This window comes from Dicentrarchus labrax, unplaced genomic scaffold, assembly GCF_905237075.1.
Source record: "Dicentrarchus labrax unplaced genomic scaffold, dlabrax2021, whole genome shotgun sequence".
Classification (NCBI taxonomy): Eukaryota; Metazoa; Chordata; class Actinopteri; family Moronidae; genus Dicentrarchus; species Dicentrarchus labrax.
In genome coordinates this window covers 4,293,517-4,316,932 of record NW_026136724.1, presented here as the reverse complement: position 1 = coordinate 4,316,932, position 23,416 = coordinate 4,293,517, and the positions used below count along the sequence as shown (strand labels likewise).

General features: G+C 42.1%; 2 long non-coding RNA genes across 2 annotated transcripts in view; one reads left to right on the top strand and one right to left on the bottom strand.

Moving 5' to 3' along the window:
* Nucleotides 1-23,416, bottom strand: part of LOC127358967 (uncharacterized) — a 71,273-nt gene that overhangs the window by 18,284 nt on the left and 29,573 nt on the right. Inside the window, exon 2 of the long non-coding RNA XR_007882569.1 lies at nucleotides 14,575-14,663. This is a non-coding gene — a long non-coding RNA (uncharacterized LOC127358967). The remainder of the gene's footprint in view (nucleotides 1-14,574; nucleotides 14,664-23,416) is intronic.
* Nucleotides 7,434-23,416, top strand: part of LOC127358968 (uncharacterized) — a 50,437-nt gene continuing 34,454 nt past the window's right edge. The window contains exon 1 of the long non-coding RNA XR_007882570.1: nucleotides 7,434-7,780. This is a non-coding gene — a long non-coding RNA (uncharacterized LOC127358968). The remainder of the gene's footprint in view (nucleotides 7,781-23,416) is intronic.

Here is a 23,416-nt window from a genome sequence, read left to right as displayed (position 1 = left end):
TTGGCGGGGTTGCTGCCAGCTCCCACCCCAGCAGGAAATGATGTAAGTTCGGCTCACGTCACAAATCTGGCCTCTGTTTGAGGGCACTCCTTTGACGCCTGTTGATGGTCAGGTGTCAAATGTCGCTGTGGTTGGTTGAATGTTTTCAACTCTGATCCCTTGACCTAGACAGGCTGAGCAGGTACAGGAAAGGAATTAGGGTTGGGCAATTAGACGTGTGCATCAGGGATCAGAGCTCAATCAGTTGCCAGTGGAAATTCCCTTGTTAATTGATGGGTAAATGAAAGGACAATATCAGTGTTTCGGTCCAAGTTTCAATCTAGTCATGTGACACCCTAGAAATGAAGTCTCTGCCTAGAAATCATTGCCCAAAGTTGTCCTTTTTTATATCTGTTGGGTTTGATGCTAAAGTTTGTATCAAATAAGAAAGACTGAAGTGTACATATCTCAGCCATGCATTGACTGATGGGAAAGCAACTACATCGGGTATAACTCTTCTTGACACTAGTATTATCATTGAAATGACCTTGATGTGAAGGAAATATTAAATGTAGCACAGATCAGGGTGAAATGTGGAAGAAGAATTACACTCAACTTGATTTAAAAGATATTTAGAGTGAGCAGAATGTAGCCTAAACACAGGCAACATTTTCCAGAGCCTGTCTGAATGTCGACTGCTTTAGTCTCAGTTGAGTGTCTTTGGGTTTCTGCTTCTTACAATGAAGATGGGTCTGGCCTCCCTCCCATTCAGACAGATTCCCACCTGTCCTGGATCTCCAGTCCCAACCGTTTATCTAATATGGGGTGGGTTTGATACGATGACTGTGCAGAGGAGGCAGATGAGGCATTTTTCGTAAACAACCTGCTGTGGATCTGTTTCTGTTGAATCAGCTATCATGCCAGTATTAAACAACTCAACGGTATATTCTGTCTAAAAGGAGAACAAAGCTTAAAGCTTTCGTTGATAAGAAAGATCTGTTTGTTGTACTTCTCACAGGATTTGGTTTAATCACACATTTTGTTGCTCTGGTTGGTTGTAGCGCTATCCAATTGCCTCCAGAGGCATTTTGGTCCGCGCTCGTTGATATCACCGCTTGGAAATCAAAAGTGAACTGAGAGGTTCTAAAGTAATTAGTAATCGATATCATTGGATTGTGATGGGGTTTGCATGTTTTCCCCGTGTTTGCGTGGGCTTCCTCCGGGTGCTCTGGTCACCATCAAAACATGTATGTCAGGTTTATTTCTCCAGTCAGTGCCCTTGACCCTTTACTAGCTCAGATCTGGAGTTGGTCCCCAGGCGCTGTACAGTGGCTTCCCACAGCTCTTAGTACTTAGTTTAAATACAGAGGACAAATGTCAACATATTTTGTATTGTGTATGACTGTACATGTGACAAGACTGACACTACATGTTGCATATCAAAGATATGCAGTTATCACACCTTTATCTCGCTGCTATGGTTGAGTTGACAGTTGGTTGACAGGAGGACCTTCAACTCTTAAGGACGCACCGACAGACAGATATACAGAATAGTTATATAAAAAATGTGGAAGGAAAGGGAAGAAACACCTCCTGAAATGACTCCCTTTAATGTCCATGAAGCCAGCACGGCTTAAAAAAAATTTTTTTTCAATAGATTTCATCCAAAAGAAGTTAAAACAATAAAACAATATTTAAGCTTAATTAAGGGTTAGGCAGATATTAAATAATTACAGGCTACAGTAATAAAGGCAGGCCATTCTGAGGAACTCATTAACTCAATAAGTACTTATAGGTGTAATTTATTTTTAAGCAGCACTATTTATTTTCTTTTTGTCGCAGAAGAACAAGCTCTGATCAAGATCTGACATAACTATGAGCAACCACTCAAATTACGCAGTCATTAGATCCATTGTTTCTGTTTCAGTTTTATTCATTCTTTAATGTTATGCAATCTACAACAATTCCAATAGACTTTTTTCACAACAGCCAGTCTGACAGGAAACAGGAGGGTAAACTCAGATGTTAATGATATCTGCTCTGCTCCATTCAGCAGCAGGAGGGTATTGCCATGCTAATGCACATGTTGGCTCACTGGAAAGCCAAATGTCAAAGTGGCTGCTGTGAAAAAGGAAAGTAAGAAGTTTTGGAGGCCACTGTGAGTAGGAGGACACTGCAGGAGAAAGCAGTACAAGCCAATTTCCACAGTGCTACAGAGGATTTAAAATAGGGATGCACGATAACTTTTTTTTAAAACTTGAACGCAGCATTCACTGCAGGCCATTCAGGTCTCATAGTGAGAGCGGGGCACTGCCGTGCTGACAAAATTATATAAGTTATCGGGGCTATTCGTCATGATATCGGACTTATCGGAATGACGAAATAATTTCCTGTTATCGGCCCGATAATTATCGTGCACCCCTAATTTAAAATATTATTAAAATGAGTACCAAAGAAAGACATTTGAGAAAAAGGGAACTTTCTGAGCAACTTTTTACAAGACATTATATCAGTTTTTTAGTGTAGTTTTGTGGTTATTAGGGAAGTACAAGGGAACCACTAGTTCCCATGAGTCCATCTCTTGTATCCTCTCACAAATATCAAATGACAAAATAGCTATGTGTAGCAGTTTCACTCTGTATCATACACATTACTGGACAATACAGTTAGAGTCTATGTAAGTACATTCTGTGATTGCTGCTGTGTAGCTCTGCCCCCCCCCCGACTGCTGCCCTCCAGCATCATCTCCTAGTGGAAAAAAACACCAGAGATGTTTCACTCCCTACCGGCATTTGGCATCCCGTCAATACTCCCAGACTTTCACCTTCCCTCTCAACCTCCACACACACACACAAACACACACACACACACACACACACACACACACACACACACACACACACACACACACACACACACACAGACACACAACCCCTGCCTGTCTGAAACCCTCTATCAGCCTGTCTACCTGCCGTTCGCCTGGTGACAACAGAGCATTATTGAGACACGGCAGGGCAATTGTTTATGGCGGGGAGGGGTGCATCAGAGCCCACCGGGTCCTGTTACCTTCCACTGACGCGAGTTCATGTGGGAAAGCTCGCAGGCAGGTAAACAAACCCAGACTGGTGCTGCATGGGGCAGTCGTGAGCACTCATACATACACACACCCACCCACACACACATCCACCCGCACATACACTCCTGTAAACAGGTAGAAAGCATTAGATGTACATTACATAAAGGCATAAAAATTAGAGCTATTGTTGTAGTCCATTTGACTCACCCTCTCCTGTACCATGGTGAAAGTGTGTTTGCACTCTGTCTGCTTGTCCTCTCGTCCTGCCTCCTCCCAGTCCTCCTCCCCTCATGACTAACATTTGCGAGCAAAACCGTCCCTTTTTCTTCAGAATTTGGCAAAGCATCCATTTCCTCAGAAGAGTGTTTCCCACTCTGTTTGTCCCATCTTATACCAACCTCTAACTGAGCTTCAAGAGGTAGTTCCTACTCTCGCTGCATCCTGACAGTGACAGAGTTACACACTCTGCTCTCTCTCTCACTCTCTTCCTGTGTGTGTGTCCTGTCCTACAAAACAAAGTGGGTGTGTCTCTGTGAAGCAAGCCAAAAAATGTGAGTAAAGAGGAGGAAGCACACACCCACGCCACGTGCAAGTGGACTATGGATCGGCTCTGTTGCGTGTATGAGTGTAGGTGTGACTGTGTATGTGTGTGTGTGGCATCCTGGGAGAGTGTGTGTGCTTTCCCTCTTTTCCTCTTTCTCTGTCAGCATTTCCCTCACTCAAGTGGCCTTTTTCCATACACATGTGCTGGCTTGGCGCCTCAGCCCATCGCGGCAGGGATTTGCATTTTGAGGATGCACACACACTTTGTGCCCAAATTCAGTTCACTGTCTTCGATTGAGTGTATGTGTGTGTGTGTGTGTGTGTGTGTGTGTGTGTGTGTGTGTGTGTGTGTGTGTGTGTGTGTGTGTGTGTGAGAGATGCCAAGTGCCCCATTTTCCCGGGAACGGGTCCAAGTTACGCCAGAAGGATGGCAAGGAATACCAGGAGAAAGTGGAATACCAGTGATTTCACACACTTTGACTGTAGGTGGAATTGAACAACCCTGACCCTGCTCTGCCCATCCAGCTACACAGCAAGACCACACACAAACCATCTCAGCTCTGTAGTGAAATGAGAAAAGTTCCTCCGGGCTCTAAATTGCGCTCCAACATATGAACTGAATGGTAAACAGCAGGAGAATGAGAGCAGCCGAGAGAACTCTATAAAAAGAGTCCCCGTCTCCATGGCGATGCCAGAGGCAAAGAGCGGTTCTGTCCGAGTGGCCGCGCTTCCCTCACCCCCCACCGCCACCTCTCTGTACACACAAGGCATTGTGGGAAAGCAAACGCATTTCACATGCCCTCTCTGTGGGGTAGCAGACAGTCACACTCATCTCCACACAGATAAGACTGAAGAGTGTCTCAATAATGAGGAGGAATGGACTCTTGGCTTTGACCCCGCCCACTGGTCAGAGGTCAGGTACAGTACCTGTTTACACTGACAAGAAATGTGGTGTCTTCTTTTTACTCTCAAAAAATCTATTGTTAAGTCCATTTTTCTCACGTTTGCTTTTGTACTGCCAGCCTTTTGGCCTCTGTGGATAATCAAATAAAGTAGACAAATGAAGAGACAGTTAACCAGAAACACAATATTATTATTTCTCCTCCTCAATGGAATGTGATCTGTCCCTCCAGATGAATAATTTGACATTTTGCCAAAGTATACTCTTTTGGGAAGGTTGTTACCAATGTCATCATCATTCAAAATATAAAGCTAAAGGTGATTAGCTTAGCTTAGCATAAAGACTGGAAGCAGGGGTAAACTTCTAGTCTGGCTCTGCCCAAAGTTAAAAAAAAAATGGCTTCCAGCACTTCTAAAACTCACTAATATAATAACTATAAATATCTTGTTGGTTTTATCAGTACAAAAATGTAAAAGCGACAAGTTATAATTTTATGGGGAGTTACCGTACCTTTAAGAGTACAGTATACAGACCTAGGATAAATAATTCCCCTAATTTCCAGTCTCTATGCTAAGCTAATCTAATTTTGTGATAGCTCGAGCTCAGATGAAGCTCAATGGAATTATTTTGATACTTAAATATCGATCTGCCAGCTGATTAATGTGTCGTGCTCTGGTGATGTCGCTGTCACTGTGAAGGCTATATGCACGTCAAAGTGCTTCTGGTTATAAGCCTACCTGATATTATTCACCATAATTGGTAGACTATGATTATCAATTAAAAACATGCAATATTTTTATTTCATTATATTTAGATTAAATACATCAATTACAAACATGAAATTAACTTATAATTCTGCCAGGAAACACAATGCTGAAAGTCTCTTTTTAGATGGAACATAAGAATTTCATGAACTTTTTAGTTGTCTGCATATAGCTGTTTCAAATGCGTTTCCTTTCATGTAGCAGTTTCTGTAGGATACATACATGACTACATGCAGTAATGGCGCCTTTTTTACTTCCACTTCATTCCACACCCTGGAAGCCAGAAGTTGTTCTCACAATGTGTGTCATTACATGTGGGGCGAGACATTGCTGTTGAGTTTTGTGTAATATTTTGCCCTTTGCAACAAGGAACTTTCATTTTCAGTTGATTCTGGCAGCCCCTGTGGACAACAGCGGTAGTGTTTCTACCGCCTCATTTAATTGATTTCAAGGGGAACCTGACCCGGTGGAAGGCATTAAGAATAACTACACAGAAATGTACAGGGACGTTGTGTACTGGGGATAACTCCAACCCTCAGCAAATCATACTGAAAGTAGATCAGAGTCTAGGAAATTTAAGTTTCATTGTGTTTTTTGAGTGAACTATCCCTTTAACCAACAACAGCGACCCGTCTCCAGCATGTAGTGGCGGTATCTGTTATCTGGGTCACAGCAGTAAACATAAATACAGCTGCTCAAGAGAAGGTGAGAGCAGGAGAACGGGATCTGTGTCTCCAATTAGAGAGCATGATCCATGGCCACAAACGCACACACACAGCTGGGTCGAACCTTTACGAGCGGGCGTGTGGAGAGAGAGAGGGAGAGAGAGAGAGAGAGAGAGAGAGAGAGAGAGAGAGAGAGAGAGAGAGAGAGAGAGAGAGAGAGAGAGAGAGAGAGAGAGAGAGAGAGAGAGAGAGAGAGAGAGAGAGAGAGAGAGACACGTGTGACCTGAGCAATGAGAAGGTTTCTCGCTAATGAGGCCGAACTCTAGTTTACCCCCCGCAGAGATTCACCTTCTGACAGAATGGGGCCCCTGTTTACACACACACACACACACACACACACACACACACACACACACACACAGGTGAGGTATAGCGAGATAGAGCTGGAATAACAATGCAGCCCCTACCTGTCAGCCTCCTGGATGAAGATGTAAACTGTGTGTGTTTGTGTGTGTGAGAGGAGATAAAGCTTTTATGAATGTGATGTTGTTGCAGTGCAGGGCAAAGGTACAGCAGTGCCACACCCAACCCTGCCAGCCATTCACAAAACCTGGTCAGATTCCAGGAACACCGGGAAAACGCGGGGCAGGAAAGTGCTGAGTCGACAGCAGCGTGTGTGCAAGAGAGGGAGAGAGAGAGAGAGAGAGAGAGAGTATGGATGTGTGTGTCTTAAAAGGCTGAGAATAAGACTGTGTGTGAGGGTGTGTGAGAGAGGAAGAGAGGGGGAATGACCATAGAAGAAAGAGCTGAAGTGAAATTTCTATTCATTTTAATTTTGAGTTCAATTTTGGTCAAATGAATACACACTGTATGAGTTTGTTTACACAGGGAACTGAGAGTTGAAGAGTCCCAAGCTAAGGAAGCTAACGTAACTTACTAACTGTGTCGCACCATTCACATTTACTTAACCCTCCTACAGTATGAGTATAGGCTGCTTCACAAAAGAATGGTTTACAGACGGTTATGAGACAGGGGTTGATTGTACAAATTTGTTTCTTGAATAAATTGTGAACTTATTGCTAACCAAGCTAGCTGTCTTGCTAACTGACACGTAGCTTACAGAGAGCTGTGAAGCAGGAGGACCTATTGTGGGCGACCCCGGGGAAAGAAGTAAAGGTCTCATTTACTTTATAGACAATGTTGGGTTACTCATATTTGGAGCATTTTGAATATTATACTCCATTTCTGCCAATAGAGCCTCCTAAATGTTACACACTGTCCGTGTAAAGCAAATTCAGTGATTCCTCTATGAACACATTGTGTCATAAAATAGCTGTTGAAAACATTATAAAAGACTGGAAACTAGTTGTTGAGTTTTAACGTTTTTTGGGTTCAGAATTTCTTTAGGCGGGGCGAAAAGTATCCCTCGATGACGCACTGGAGCCACCCGCGCTGTAGCAGTATAAAAGCGTAGTGCACACTAACATCAGTGGCTCTCCCGCTCATTGCTGAGTCGTTACAACCGTTTCTTGTTATTAGCCACAGCCTTTGCTAGCTAGCTTAAGTATGCCATCAACATCCCGCAAGTGCATCTTCGGTCACTTTATTTAATTTTCCGAAGGAGCATGTTCTGAGGAAGAGTTGGACCGATTTTGTGAAGAGCTACGTTGATGGAGAGGTGAGGATCACCACCAACACCCGTCCCTGCAGTGATCATTTTACACCCGGTAGTTTCACCAATTTACATCAGAGACAACAGGGATTCAGGGATAATCCGTTGTTACTGGTGAACCGAGCCGATCGTGTCCCTCCCTGGACTTCATCCGTCCCACCGACACCATGCCCGCCAGGTGTAAGTTACTCTAAATTATTATGTATAATAATGTAATGACACACTGACACACACTTATTTATTAATAAATTGTCACAAGTTCCTCCTTTTATAATAAATCAACAGAAAAACAGAGTACGTCATCTACTGTTATAAAAGTCTATTATAGTCCTTAAAACTTTCTTACAATATGTCATCAAGCAGGTGTGGGTGTTAACAAACAGACAAAGAAAGTGTTATACTGTAGGAGGCTGAACAATCAAACCAAAAGTGCTATTCATGGCTTACAATAAATAAATAATAAAGCCATTTGTTATAAACCTTAGTTCTTTATAAAGGGTGCCTTATGAGAAAGTGCTACAGTACCTTTCTGTGTTTCATACACTTGTTTTTTTCTAACAGTGGTCGCATACTTGCAAATAAAGCTAATTTGAATTTAAGCCCTCTCAGTAAACTGGTGAAGTGAAACTCGTTACAAAGGCTGTACAAGACTGCAAAGTACTGACAGAACAATTAATCTCTCTCACACACACACACACACACACACACACACACATACACATCAGCGCACACAGGAGAAAACATTGGAAGGTGCCTACTGTGTGTCTGTGGTCCACTCAGAATAAAAAGAACTCCAACTCAAGGCTTCTTCAGTCTGTCCTCTTCCCTTCAACACACAGTATCTGTCTGCTTCACAACCACTGGAAACTAGAGTGTGTGCCTGTGAGTGTGCTGTACCGTCATTCATACAAAATGTAAGGGTCATCATACCAGCTCTGACTCAAGATGAATAAGCAACCCACCACCCACCCTTCCCAGACAGTGTGTGTGTGTGTGTGTGTGTGTGTATGAGAGAGAGAGAGAGAGAGAGAGAGAGAGAGAGAGAGAGAGAGAGCTTCAAATCAGCTGTTACAGTACACACACTTTACCACTTCTCTCAAACCACAGAACACTACCATAAAAAAACATACAAAACATTAAACTCATGCCTGTGGTTTACCCTCACACACTGCTGTTTGCTCTGTGTGTGTGTGTGTGTGTGTCTGTCTGTGGGAGTGTGTGTCGCGGTGTGTGTGTTTGACAGGTGTTAGTTCACAATAGGAAGTGAGTTACAAATCTGGAATTCAGACAGGGGCCTTAAGTTTCGATGGTGGGAAATGCAATTTGCATGAATGTACACACACACACACACACACACACACAGACCACAAAACATAGTCATCATGTGTCACCACTAACCCTTTGTGTGTGTGTGTGTGTGTGTGTGTGTGTGTGTGTGTGTGTATCCTACCACCCCCCCTGCTTACCATGAACCTTCACCTAGTTTTCTCTGGACCCCTGCCCAATGTGACCAGTGATGACATGTATAGCCGCATGTCGGACTTCCACCGCTGGCTGTCGAGGTGGTGTCCAGAAAACGATGTGGGCTTCATTGATAACTGGAAGCCTTTTTGGGAAAAACCTGGTCTGATTAGGAGAGACGGCATCCATCCCACTTTGGATGGAGCGGCTCTCTTATCTAGAAATATGGCGAAGTTTATTTCTAAAACCTGACAGTCCAGAGTTAGGACCAGGAAGCAGAGCTGCTGTCTTACACACTTCTCTGCGCTTTCTTTAGAACAGTCACCCACCCAAAACCCCATAGAGACTGTGTCTGTCCCCCTACCACCTAAATTATTTAAAGAAATAAAAACAAGGAGTTCAACATAAAAATCTAATAAAAATTAAAACCAACTCCTCAGTAGCACAAAATAAGAGAATGAAATGTGGGCTGTTAAATATCAGGTCTCTGTCCTCTAAAGCTGTTTTAGTGAATGAGTTAATATCAGTTTATGATATTGATTTACTTTGTCTTACTGAGACCTGGTTGTCCCACGAGGAGTATGTTAGCCTAAATGAATCCACCCCCCCCCCATCATATTAATACTCACATTCCTCGAGGCACTGGCTGAGGAGGTGGAGTAGCAGCTATATATGATTCGAGCGTTTTAATGGACCCTAAACCTTAACTAAATTATAATTCATTTGAAAGCCTTGTTCTTAGTCTTTCTCACCCAAACTGGAAAACACTGCAGCCAGTTCTATTTGTTATAGTGTACCGCGCTCCTGGACCGTACTCTGATTTTATATCTGAATTCTCAGAGTTTTTATCAAGTTTAGTTCTTAAATCAGATAAAGTAATTATTGTAGGTGATTTTAATATTCATGTGGATGTTGAGAATGACAGCCTTAGTAACGCATTTATATCATTAATAGACTCAATTGGCTTCTGTCAGAGTGTAAATAAACCAACTCATTGTTTTAATCACACTCTTGACCTTGTTCTATCATATGGCATTGATATTGAACATTTAATAGTCTTCCCACATAATCCTTTCCTATCTGACCATTATTTAATAACTTTTGAATTCATACTATTAGATTATAAGCCATTATGCAAAACTTCCTACAGCAGATGTCTATCTGACAGTGCTGTAGCTAAATTTAAAGAGGAGATTCCTTCAGTGTTTAATTCAATGCCATGTCTGAATTTAACAGAGTCCTATAACAACTTTAGTCCCTCTGAAATTGAGGGAGGCTCACTACGATCAACATTAGACTCTATCGCTCCTATAAAAAGGAAATTATTAAAACATAGGAGATTAGCACCGTGGTATAACCACCAAACCCGCCAGTTAAAGCAAATAGCTAGGAAATCTGAAAGGAAATGGCGCTCTTCCAAATTATCAGAATATCGCTCAATTTGGCAAGATAATCTTAAAACTTAAAGAAAGGCCCTCCGTAATGCCAGAGGAGCCTATTACTCAGCACTAATAGAAGAAAATAAGTACAACCCTAGGTTCCTCTTCAGCACTGTAGCCAGGCTAACAGAGAGCCACAGCTCTATTGAGCCACATATCCCCATAAACTTAAGTAGCAACGACTTTATGAGCTTCTTTTATAATTATTACTATTAGAGAGAAAATTAATCACCAACTGCCATCAACAGTTATCAGTGGCTCTCCAAGTTCAGGGACCTTTGCTAATGTAAACTTAGATATATATTTAGACTGTTTTTCTGCTATCGATCTTCATCAGTTAACTTCAATAATTTCTTCATCGACGCCATCAACCTGTCTGTTAGACCCGATCCGAACTAGGCTGCTTAAAGAAGTTGTTCCCTTAATTGGCACTTCTTTACTGGATATGATTAATCTTTCTTTATTATCAGGATATGTACCACAGTCCTTTAAAGTAGCTGTAATTAAACTCCTTCTTAAAAAGCCCACTCTTGACCCAAGGGTTTTAGCTAACTATAGACCAATCTCTAACCTCCCCTTCCTCTAAGATTCTGGAGAAAGTAGTCACCAAAGAGTTGTGTGACTTTCTACATAACAATAGGTTATTTGAGGATTTTCAGTCAGGATTTAGAGTTCATCATAGCACAGAGACAGCTCTAGTTAAAGTTAATAATGACCTTCTGATTGCTTCTGACAATGGACTCGTCTCTGTACTTGTATTATTAGATCTTAGTGCTGCATTTGACACCATTGACCATGATATTCTTTTACAGAGACTTGAGCATCAAATTGGCATTAAAGGAACCACACTAAGCTGGTTTAAGTCATATTTATCAGCTCGTTCGCAGTTTGTACGATGTTGTAACGATGAATCTTCACTAAATACTACAGTTAGTCATGGAGTTCCACAAGGTTCTGTACTTGGACCAATACTATTTACTCTTTATATGCTCCTTTTAGGCAACATTATTAGGAATCACCCCATTAACTTTCACTGTTATGCAGATGATACGCAGTTATATCTATCAATCAAGCCCGATGAAATTAATCAATTATCTAAATTACAAACATGTCTTAAGGACATAAAATCCTGGATGAGCTGCAATTTTCTGATGTTAAACTCAGAAAAAAACGAAATTCTTGTTCTTGGCCCCAAAAGTCTTAGAGACTCACTGTCTAAAGATATAGTTACTCTAGATGGCATTACCTTGGCCTCTAGCACCACTGTCAGGAATCTTGGAGTTATCTTTGATCAGGATTTGTTTTTTAACTCCCACATGAAGCAGATCTCTAGGACTGCCTTCTTTCATTTACGTAATATTACAAAAATTAGACACATACTATCACAGACAGATGCAGAAAAACTAATCCATGCATTTGTTACTTCAAGGCTGGATTACTGCAACTCTTTATTATCAGGTTGCCCCAGTAAGTCCAATTAATTCAGAACGCTGCAGCACGAGTACTGACAGGAACTAGAAAAAGAGATCACATCTCTCCTGTACTAGCTTCTCTGCATTGGCTCCCTGTAAAATGTAGAATAGAATTTAAAATCCTCCTCCTCACCTATAAAGCTCTTCCTGGTCAGGCCCCTTCATATCTTAAAGAGCTCATAGTACCCTATTACCCCACTAGAACACTACGTTCTCTGAATGCTGGGCTACTTGTGGTTCCTATAGTCTCTAAAAGTAGAACAGGAGCCAGAGCCTCAGTCGGTTACCAAGCTCCTCTCCTGTGGAACCAGCTTCCAGTTGTGGTTCGGGAGGCAGACACCCTCACCACATTCAAGAGTAGGCTTAAGACATTCCTCTTTGATAAAGCTTATAGTTAGGGCTGGATCAGGTGAGTCCTGAACCATCCCTTAGTTATGCTGCTATAGGCCTAGACTATCGGGGGATTTCCCATGGTGCACTGAGCTCCTCTCTTCCTCTCTTTTTCTGCACTCATTCATGTTCCATTAATGCATGTTACTAACTTCACTTCTTCCCCGGAGTTCTTGTGGCAGGCAGTTTTTCCTTGGCCTTGTCTCCAAGTGCTTGCTCATGGTGGTACTGTTGGGTCTCTGTAAATAATGTTATAAAGAGTTTGGTCTAGACCTGCTCTATTTGAAAAGTGTCCTGAGATAACTTCTGTTATGAATTGGCGCTATACAAATAAAATTGAATTGAATTGAATTGTATTGAATTAATTATGCATCAGTCCATCCTCATCCCAGGTCACCTGATACCCTGGTGGTTCCAGCTTTCTACCCACAATCCTAAGCTGCCGTTCACAATATTTTTCTATCTGCTTCAATCTCTTTTTTCCATTGCAGTTAAAAGTCCCAAGTAATACCCCAAATTTTTATCCGATTGACATGTTGGTTAGCAGAAAAAAAAAAATCAACCATATGTTCCCAGTAGATAGTGAGCTTAGTGTTGCCACTCAGGTTGACTGACCACTCAACAAGTGACAAGTCATAGATTTTTTAAAAATATTACACCACTATAATTATTCCCTTAAAACCTTCCTTTTATATTATTATTATTACATAATTTTTTCTTTAACGTCATCCTCATTTTAGATAGCCATCATCAATCTATATCACACTGAGAGACGTGCTAATCTAATTCATTATTTATAGCTGCACACAGCTGAAATTCCCTGTAATTTAGCTTAAAATATGCTAATGCTTTATCCGACAACATAAAGCTTGTCTGCAGGGCTCCTTCAGCGATCATTTCAAATCATCATCATCATCATCGTTCAGGTCGAACCTAAAATTTTGTATCTTTAGGAAATCTTAATGTGTAGTAATTCAAGTTCAAAACACATTTAAGCCACCACTGCAGAGACCCAAGTGCAATCCTTGGCTGCAGTGCTTTCAGCTTGAACGAACTCAAATTAACATACACATTTGTTTTTTGTGAGTTTTGTGACCATCATAGTTTCTCCTACACACTGTTGGCATTATTAATATGAAAACTTTATTATCCACAATGTGGAACTTTGTCATAAAAACATAAAGGCATTTATAAAAGTACAACTCACAGTGCACCAGTCTACAGTATACACAACAGCACATTAACTTACTGTGCAAGAACCAGCAGCAAAGTTCGGAAGTCTTCTTCTTCTTCTCTATCCTACATTCTACTTTGATTTATTACCTTGACGGCATTTGGAACAAAGGATAATTCCTAGGTCGTCAAATACAGATGCGAGCTGTGTTCAGTTAGTTGCAATCTGCAACTTCACCACTAGATTTCACTAAATCCTACACACTGGTCCTTTAATACTTGTTCTGTACAGTTAGTAAGTAAATAATCGACCATGTATGATTGTGTGATTCAGAAAACAAAAGCTTCTTACCACTTCCTTCCTCTTTATCAGTTCAGATCAAACAAAACACCTACTAAAAAAACCTCAGATAAAACAACAGGCGTCATTGTCCTCATTTCCTCTTTTCACTCGTTTCCCTCCATTTATCTCTCAACCTTTTTTCATCCTCCCATCCTGCTCGAGTCCCTGCCAGCATACATCACTGTCAGGTGACTGCAGGGGGAAAATACATACATATCTACACAGCCAGATGAAGCTGTAAAGGCCATGCAACGTGGTTGGGAAGCAAAGTTCACAGTGAGAGGGAGTGGCACGGTGTATAAGGGCCAGAGAAACACACACACACACACACACACACACACACACACACACACACACACACACACACACAGCCTTTTACAACAGGTAGGATCATGCTGTTCGCCCACACAAACATTCTTCTCGTTCCACAGCCAGGTAAACAATTTGGTCCAGAAGGGAGAAGCACAAAGGTATTAGCCACACACACACACACACACACACACACACACACACACACACACATACACACACACACACACACACACACACCTACCTGCACACACACAGCATCTTCAACCTGAACCCTAATATGCTTTGTTTTCAATCTGGATTTCAAAGAATTAAAATTCCTTGCCGATTCATCACCTGCTCCCTTATTTAAAGTATACACACAGATACAAAGAGAGAGATTCAGACCTTTTTGCCAGCGGTGCGTCATTCCAGAGTCCTGCTTGCTAATTTGCAGCCCATAGGCATCTGCAGCATACATTAACTTCCAGTGAAGCCTGTGAGAGAGAGAGAGAGAGAGCACATGGTTACATAAGATGTCCCCGTGAGATGGACAGCATCTCTCTCCCGCCTGCCCTTGGTGATCAACAGCCAGCCAGCCTCGCAGTCCCAGAGGAAAAAAATAAAAAGGACATAGAGAGAAATGTTACATAAATGGCATTCAGCATAAATAAACACACGTGGGGCCAGAAATGAAACCATGAATTACACACACGCGCCTTCTCTAAACTGATAAACAATAATCCTTATGCACCCCTCCTCAGAATCAGATCTCTATTCCCACAGTGCTTCTCTCTTCCAAGATCCATCTCCGTTTACAGGAATGTGATCTGACCTGTAGCCTCCTCACTGCTGCTGTTTATGTTGCTCATAAAGGAACTGATGCAAGTTGTTTAGCATAAGTGCACGCTGAAGATGGAGATGTGAGATAAGGCATTACTCAGAGCACAGCATGCTGTCGATGGTGATCTCTGAACAGCCTGGAGGGACAGACTGACACAGTGGTGTCTACTGAGAATGTGTTTGATGATTTCAAAACTTAAACTAGCCGTGTGCTTTTTTAAGTATAAGTGGCTGCAGTGTGCTTTAGGTTTTAGCACAGCGAAAGGCTTTTTATTAATGGAATAGTAAAAGACTAAAAGCGTTATCTAGTCTGCATGAATTTGTCTGAAGGCAGACGACCACCCACCTAGAGCTGAAGGATCTGTCCTAGGTTTCTGCCTTTTAACAGGCAGTTTTTCCTTGCCCCCGTCATCAAGTGCTTGCTCATGGTGGTACTGTTGGGTCTCTGTTAATAATGTTATAAAGAGTTCGGTCTAGACTATTTGAAAAGTGTCCTGAGATAACTTCTGTTATGAATTGGCGCTATACAAATAAAATTGAATTGAATTGAATTGAAGCTCAACAATTGTACATTAAACTTTGGTTAACCATTATTTTCAGAACGGATAAACACTGGTTCCAGCAAACTTCCTCTTATATATCTGTATACGTTAAAGTCAAGACTTGACAAATCCCCTTTAGACCAGCAGAGTGTCCCTGTAAGTATGGAGGTGGGGGGTTATGGTACACTGTTATAATCTCTCAAACTGCCTACATGCAATATGAGTCAGCAAAATACCCCTAAAGTCAGATCTGAGTGCAAAACAAGACACAGACAGCTAAAAGGCATCTGGTCTTGGATTAGTGATGAACTAATGGATGTGCTTCAGTCCTGCAGACACTGATCCCTGTGATTTGTCTGATTGAGGAGCAGCAGCAAACACAGCACAGGACAATGGGCCCCTGTGTCTTTATGAGTGGACATATTTGGCACAACAAACATGTCCTGCTCATCTTTTTTGGCCTCTTTTTCATCTCTGCCCCCTCTGGCTCAACATCTGCTTTGTCCAGAGTACACTGATGCAGCCTGGTTCGTGGATTGTAATGCCCTTAATTAGTGTGTGTGCGCATACAGTCTCATCAATATCAGGCTGTTCTATGTCTCAGTCACACACATTAATGTAATACACTGCCTGGTTGTATTAATTGACAACCTGGTGGTGGATTAAGTTACGTTTAGGTTCAGCTCTCAGTGCAGCTGCAGACACATCACCCCCTTGTGGACGAAGCAGGAGGGTTATACTATACTTCCTTATCTATATAAAGCACTCCTTACGTGCAGTTTCACAATTTTAATAATAATACATACAGCCTACTCATTTAAAGAGCTGCAGTTACCTCTCGCTGACACTGGAGGCTTCTAACAAGAAAATCATGCAGCTTTAAGTCTTTCGCTAACAAGCACTTTCGATTCCCTTTAACCTCCTTGATTTGATTATAATTAGAAACTCACAACGCGACTTCTAACCTACCGTCACACCTTACTGTACTGATATATGTCCTAACGCTGGGCTGCCACCTGCCTTTTTACGGCCATATGTCAACATAATGGTGATTTGCTGAGTAATTCAGTGGAAATCCTCAAGGAGCGTTTGCATGCATTTCCCTGCACCAGTGCAATGTAAGCAGCAGGGCTTAGAGGAATTGCAGTAAGCTCTGTTTGAGCTTCTGTATAATGGAAATACAGTGTGTGTGTGTGTGTGTGTGTGTGTGTGTGTGTGTGTGTGGGAGAGAGAGAGAGACTGTGGGTAGAATCTACACAAGCTGTGACCAACTGGAGATCTAACTGTATCCACAAGCAACATTGTGCTGTCATTGTGTGTTTTTGGCCCCAATGTAAAACAAACTGGAACCACACGGTAAGATACGGTGATTAAAATGGCAAATCAACCTTATAATGCTATTCACAGTAATGATTTTTAATAATATTGTAGAACTAGTGAAAAATAGGAACTGCTTTATACCAGTGGGGGACGCTGGTGGTTTGAGGGGCAGGGGTGTAGAAAATAAAAAGGGCACCAGCGAGCAGAAAGTTGTGATGCATTTATGGTGAAACAGCTTGGTCAGGGTTAGGATTAGCATTAACCTTTGAGGGCACTTTACCACATTGTCCACTGAAAAGGCACCCTGGGGAACTTTATCGTGTTTTGTCCACTGGAAAGATGCCTCTACACTTTTGCAGTGTTTTTTCAAACATGGGGGCACCCTCTTTGGGTTGCCAAAGCGTCAGTATTTGACGACCTAAGAATGAGACCCAACAATCAACTAGATGCTTCGCTCAATAGAGACTGAGGATTTTCTCCCAACTTTGGTTGCTAAAACTAGCTGGGAAAAGTAAGGGCTGTGACATGCGTAAGTTGCAAACACTGTCATACCATATAATGGTACTTGGGACATCCATTTTCAATGCTGTGTTATAAAGTCACTTGCTATATCTCCACGTTGAAGTAAGGGGCGTGTTAGTGGCTGTTCTTGCCACTGTTCAAGCAACTAGCTTGAACAGTGGAAATCCCCAGATGATTGGTAGGTGCTGAGAATTCTAATATTGCAACACAATCAACTATCAGCCCCACCTTTAAAGTCTAAGAGGCTTGATTTCAGCCTCAGTGTCTAACCAGTATAGAACACTCTGTGGGGTATTGACAGGTTGGATTTTAACATCAATATAAAGTCACCCAACTCTGCTCACTGCTGGTTGCTGGTTCCCCACAATGAGGGGACAAACCTGCACAGTGCGACTAACAGACAGCGGAGGAAAGCCAGCCCAGCAGAGAGCACACAGGCGCTGGACACAGAGCGACACAGTGGTAGCGTTGTTTCCGCTGCCCTTGGACTCAGAGACATTTATCCACTGCGTTTGACAGACGAGGACCACAGCCAGGAGAGAGAGCATCTCATTGGCTGAGGGAACTGTCACAGCTCGAGTGACTCTAAAGCATTAATGCAATGTAGCAACTGCAGTGTCAACATGACCGCAGCCAGGAGGGCAAAGTCAGCATCCCACTGGCTGGAAGGAAATGTCAATCACCACCAATGCCAAATAAGGCACCACAGTTTTCTTAATGATGTAAGTGCAGCACTATGACAAAGCCCCTTTTCTGCCAGCCACCTCAGCAGTGTGTGTGTGTGTGTGTGTGTGTGTGTGTGTGTGTGTGTGTGTGTGTGTGTGTGGTTTAATCTCAGGGCGCTGGTTTTGCTGCATCCAGAGCACCGTACATCGTGTTCCTGAGCGGCATCTGACAGCAGCCCTCCGTGCTGCCAAAGAATGTGCTTCCTGGCATCGGCCCGAACCTCCGACTGCCCCACACACACACACACACACACACACACACACACACACACACACACACACACACACAGGTCTCTTTCCCTACATCAAACACACAGACACACACATTGGCATCTTCCTGGTGTCCCTGCCTTTCCACCTTTGAGTTCATTTGTTTTGGCGAGAGAGTAAGAGTGGCTCGGTATGTGTTACACACACTCGAACCATGATGGCATTTAGTTTGTTTTGTTTTTATTTGATTTGTTCCCTAAACCTGCGTCATCATCTTATATTTCCATAATGGGTTTCCTACACTTCCCAGAATGCCTTTTAAAGCTTTTTCTCTTTTTACAGAAGGACTGACTTGAGTGGCAACCACCTCAGCTTAGTGTTGAAGCCGATCTGATGTGTCTTTAGATGCAGTTCCTCTAATGCCCACTAGATGCTGGCTTCAGAAATACTACCTACCCTACTGTGATGCTGCTCTTCTAGCTACTACAACCCACAAGCTAACAAGCTAACAGTTAAGAAAGATTAGAAGTGCACTATGGGGTGGGTCATTACACCGTGACATCACAGTCATACCCACATGCTGGGTATGGTGCAACAGACCTGAAACATTCAACCTCTCATTAAAGCCCCCTCTGGTTGAAAGTTGCAGGTCTAGCTATAACACAACTATTATAATGAATAATAAAAACAAAAATCGACAAGAAATAACATATTGGTTCCAGTAATGTCCTGTACTATTTTTAAATCTCGTCAAAATCATAGTTAATGAGTAATATTTGAAGAAAGAGAAAAATAAAAGTTAGACTCTAAGGGGATTTTCTTGACTAAATTAAGAATTAAGATACAGAGGAAGATGAAGGCAGTTTCCACTCAACTGTCACACCATACTTTGATATTGTGGTCAGTTGACACAGGCTCTTTCTATTTGTCGTCTCTGTCTCATCTCTACATGGTCTACCATTTTCATAATGACATGAATAGTGTGACTGAACGCAGCGCTGGTTGGTAGTTTGGTTGCGTTTTCATGTGTATTCTGCAGCTAGAAGATGTAAGGGGAAGATCTAATGAATGAAAGTATGGCTGTGTGTGTGCAGTCTCGAATCATCACTTTACAATTCCCAGGTGAAAACCCCAGGGGAGGCAGTTGATCTGTTACCACATGGCACAACTAACAGTTGAGTCATAACCCAACAGATGAACTCTGACACTCACTGGAGTTCTCTTATAGCTGCCTGGCTACTTCTGAGTGTTACTTACCCTAACTTGAACCTGTTGACCCTAACCCTAACAATTTCTCCACCTCACGTGTGGGACTCCATGCAGGGTCACAGACGAAGTCGTGGTAGGGCTGCACAATTAATCGAAATATTATATAAGTGCAATATGCAAATCACAGAAGCTGCATTGTAACGAAGTACTGTAGTTCTGAAGAGATGCCCTGACCTACAAATCTTCACACCTAGATGTAAGAAAACTTCACAACTTCACCAAAATTTCACATCATGAGTTTAAAAGTTTTTTTTTGAGAAAATAAAAAAGTGTGATGCAAAAATAATCATTCCCACACTAATCTTGAATCAAATCTTAAAATCGCGGTAGATTTGTTTAAATATTTTATTTCTAATATAAACATTAAGTGGTTTAAAGTACTTCCTCCATGCAGTTGAAAGCAGAACACAAAAGTATGTCATATTACAACTCACACAACAACTTGCTGGTTTTCTAGTTGCTGGTAAAAATTAGACTATGAGCTAGAAATGCAGCCAGGTAATGCCCTGTGTGTGTGCAGCATGACATGCTTGCAAAACCTGGACTTTGTCCTGTATGTTTTACTCCTAGAGTGTACTGGATTTATGCATTTTAAAAAACATAAGAAAGCTACTCAATTACAGTAAAAACCATACTTAACAATACCTTCATTTTCACTATCTCTGCATAATTTCACTGCATTACCTCGCCGCCGGACAGCCTTTGTCTTTGGAACTAACCGTAAAACTTCCATATAACTACGCAAAAGCCCAACTGCGCCATGCTCTGTCTTACAACACAGATCGGCTGTTTGGGTCAGAAAGTTGCCAGATCTGACTGTAATAAAACTTTATAAAGGTTTCAAACATGGTGCGTGCTTGCGTTTTTGCATTGTGCGACAGAGTTGGGCTTATGCGTAGGAATATGGATGTTGGTTTGTGCCAAGGAAAATGGCTGTCTGACGGTGATATAGAGTTGACAACATTCTTAGAAAAACGTACACTTAAACTGATATTGATTTTTTTTAGATGAGCCTTTTTTATGTGGCTAAAATATGTTTTTCTGCAGTCCCCGTCCTCAGCAGTGCATTGTTCTGCTTCCCTTCCGGGATAGGTGTCTGCTTCAACCAGCTGGGGGCGCACTGACCTCCGTCTGCTATAGATAATACACTGACAGAGGTGGGAAGTAGTGAAGTCGCTTTGTGGGGTATCCATACTTGAGGGGTTTTTTTGTACTCCTTGTCTGTTACTTTAGTTATAATGCATCTGAGGGAGAAAAAAACTTATTTTTTGCATTATTACATGCTGTCCCAACATCAAGAATGCTGCATATCACGCACAACAGACGTAACATAACACGGCGTAAAAGACGAAACAAACAAGCCATATTCGAAGTTCCAGTTAGCTTTGCACAGAAACAGCCTGAAGAAATGTCCTTCAGAGAAACAGAAGTACTTTTTACTTTGCCTTGAGTAATGAAGTTGAATCAGTACTACTTCTTTTATTAACTTCTTTTAAGTATCTCTGCTTCTATTTGAGTAAAGAATGTGTGAACTTTTGCCTCCTCTGCACACTAAATACAATACAATTACACAATTCTATGCTTCTTAAAGAAAACTTAAACTTTACTATACAAAAAACTTTATTAACTTTGCAAATCTCCACTGGATGCAGTAGGTGTTTCACCATCTGTTGCCAGACTTTTCTAGTTCGCTTTGTTTCTCTTTACTTACAGGGGGCGCTACAGCCCCACTGTAGTGTCGCTAAAATGGCACTGTATCCTGTCATTTGAAGCGCCAGAAATCCAAAAAAGTGTGGAAACCTATACTCTTTTACTCCCACAAGGTGCTGAATTTATGCGCTTCCAAAAGCACAAGAAAACTCTTTTACAGTATTTTACAGTATTCAGTAAATTACAGTAACGACAATGCTTCAAATTTGCTTCTTTCAACCTCTGCAGATCAAATGCATAAAGCAGACTTTCTGTAACCACCATCAGCTGAGAAAAAACACTCAATATGGCAACTTCCTCCGTGTCGCAGCTTATTAAAATAGTATTATGTTGTCAGGTGGAATAACCCTGTAAATTATGTCGATTTAAACTCAAAATACTACAGTGAACAGGCTTATTGAGAACACTAATACACAAAAGAGTACAAAACCCCTGCTTCCACAAACTGATCTGCGAGGATGCGTCCTCCAAACACTTTGACCTCCCATCTCTCCCAGTCACACCAGCCTGAGAGGGGCAGAAAAACACACTCCAGCGGCAGATGAGACACTTTGATCTTTAAATAAGGGCCAGTAAAACAGCCAGCAGGTGGACAACACAACCCACGTGATCCCAGAGTACTCACGGCTTGGTTTTCTTTTACCAGGCATGACGCAGATGAGAGGAGAGACAGCAGTGGGAATAAATACTCCATCAGCTTGCGATGTTCTGCCTGTTTCCTCCAATCTTCATCTCTTTTTTAATCTCCTCTCCTCGCTTTTGACAACACAGCCATGCTCGCTCTGCCTCGTGCAATCATGAATGAAAAGAGGAACATGACTCACAGGTCGCGGCCCACTCACAGACCACAGACACACACACGCACACACAAATGGGTTCTAAGTAACCCGAGTGCTTACGTATATGTATATACGTGTGTGCGGTGTTCCTCTGAAGCGCACCGTTTACCTGGTCGACTGGATGAATCATAGCAACGAGGCAGAGAAAGATGATGGATCTGAGGTCAGGGTCTGGCCCTCTCTTGCACTAACACATACACACTCTTACACACATATTTAAAGATGAACAGATATATGGAGAGAATGGAAAGGCAGAGGAGGAGAGAATGTAATTACCTGTGCTGTTCTGGCTGATTGACATCACCTCAAACTCCACCAATAAAGAAAAATAAAAGCCTTAATTACAAAGTGAAATCAAGTTTGTGACTGAAGAGAGAGATCAGTCAACCTCGTCGCCACTATCTGAACACGAAATGTAGGAAAGTCCCAAACGCAGTCACAGTTTCTACTCCGAGTTACTACTGAGAGCATCCTCCCAAAGAAAAAAAAAAACCACGCTACAGAAAATAACAACAGATCTGATCTGGTTCACGCTGGCTTTTCTGGGCCTAGGAGGACCAATAAGCAGCAGGCAGGGTGGAGTCTCAGAGAGCTGTCAGTCATATTACCCAACTTGTTGTTCCTGCAGCAGGATGGTGCAATCTGGTATCATTACAGCAAGCGCCAAAACAGGCAGGTTGCAGAGCAGCTCAGGGGTGAAACCAGAGTTAACATTCGTGGGTCACTACATGTGGATCAAAAAACAGGCACGGGATGACCAATGTCTAGGAAGATGAGGTGATGGTTGGTTTGTGTTACTGCTCTCCTTCTGACAGGGGGCTGACACTGAGGGGAGAGAGACAGAGAATGACATGTGGCAAAAGGTCTCTGGCCGGACATTACACTTTATGGTTAACCCATGCCATACAGAGACCTCACCTCACAACCTTTTTTGTTTTGTGAAATTAACATTAATGGCAATGTGGTAGTGAACCGGGACCGTTTAGAGAAGTTGGTGGGTTCAATGAAGCTCTGACATCAAGGATTAGAGAATGGCTAACAAATAAACAGCACCAGTGAGCTGTGTCAGGAAATTAAATCAGGGCAAGCAATGAGCCAAATGTGGACATCATGAGGGGAAGAACTTATTGTGGTTGTTTCTTGCATTAAAAGTGCTGTTGAATTTTGAGTTGAGTTTGAGGTTTTTTTTTGCTTTTTTTCGATATGGTGTGCCAGAGATTTAACATTGCACTCCCATAAAGCAGTGGCCAAGATGTCCTCACTTTCCATC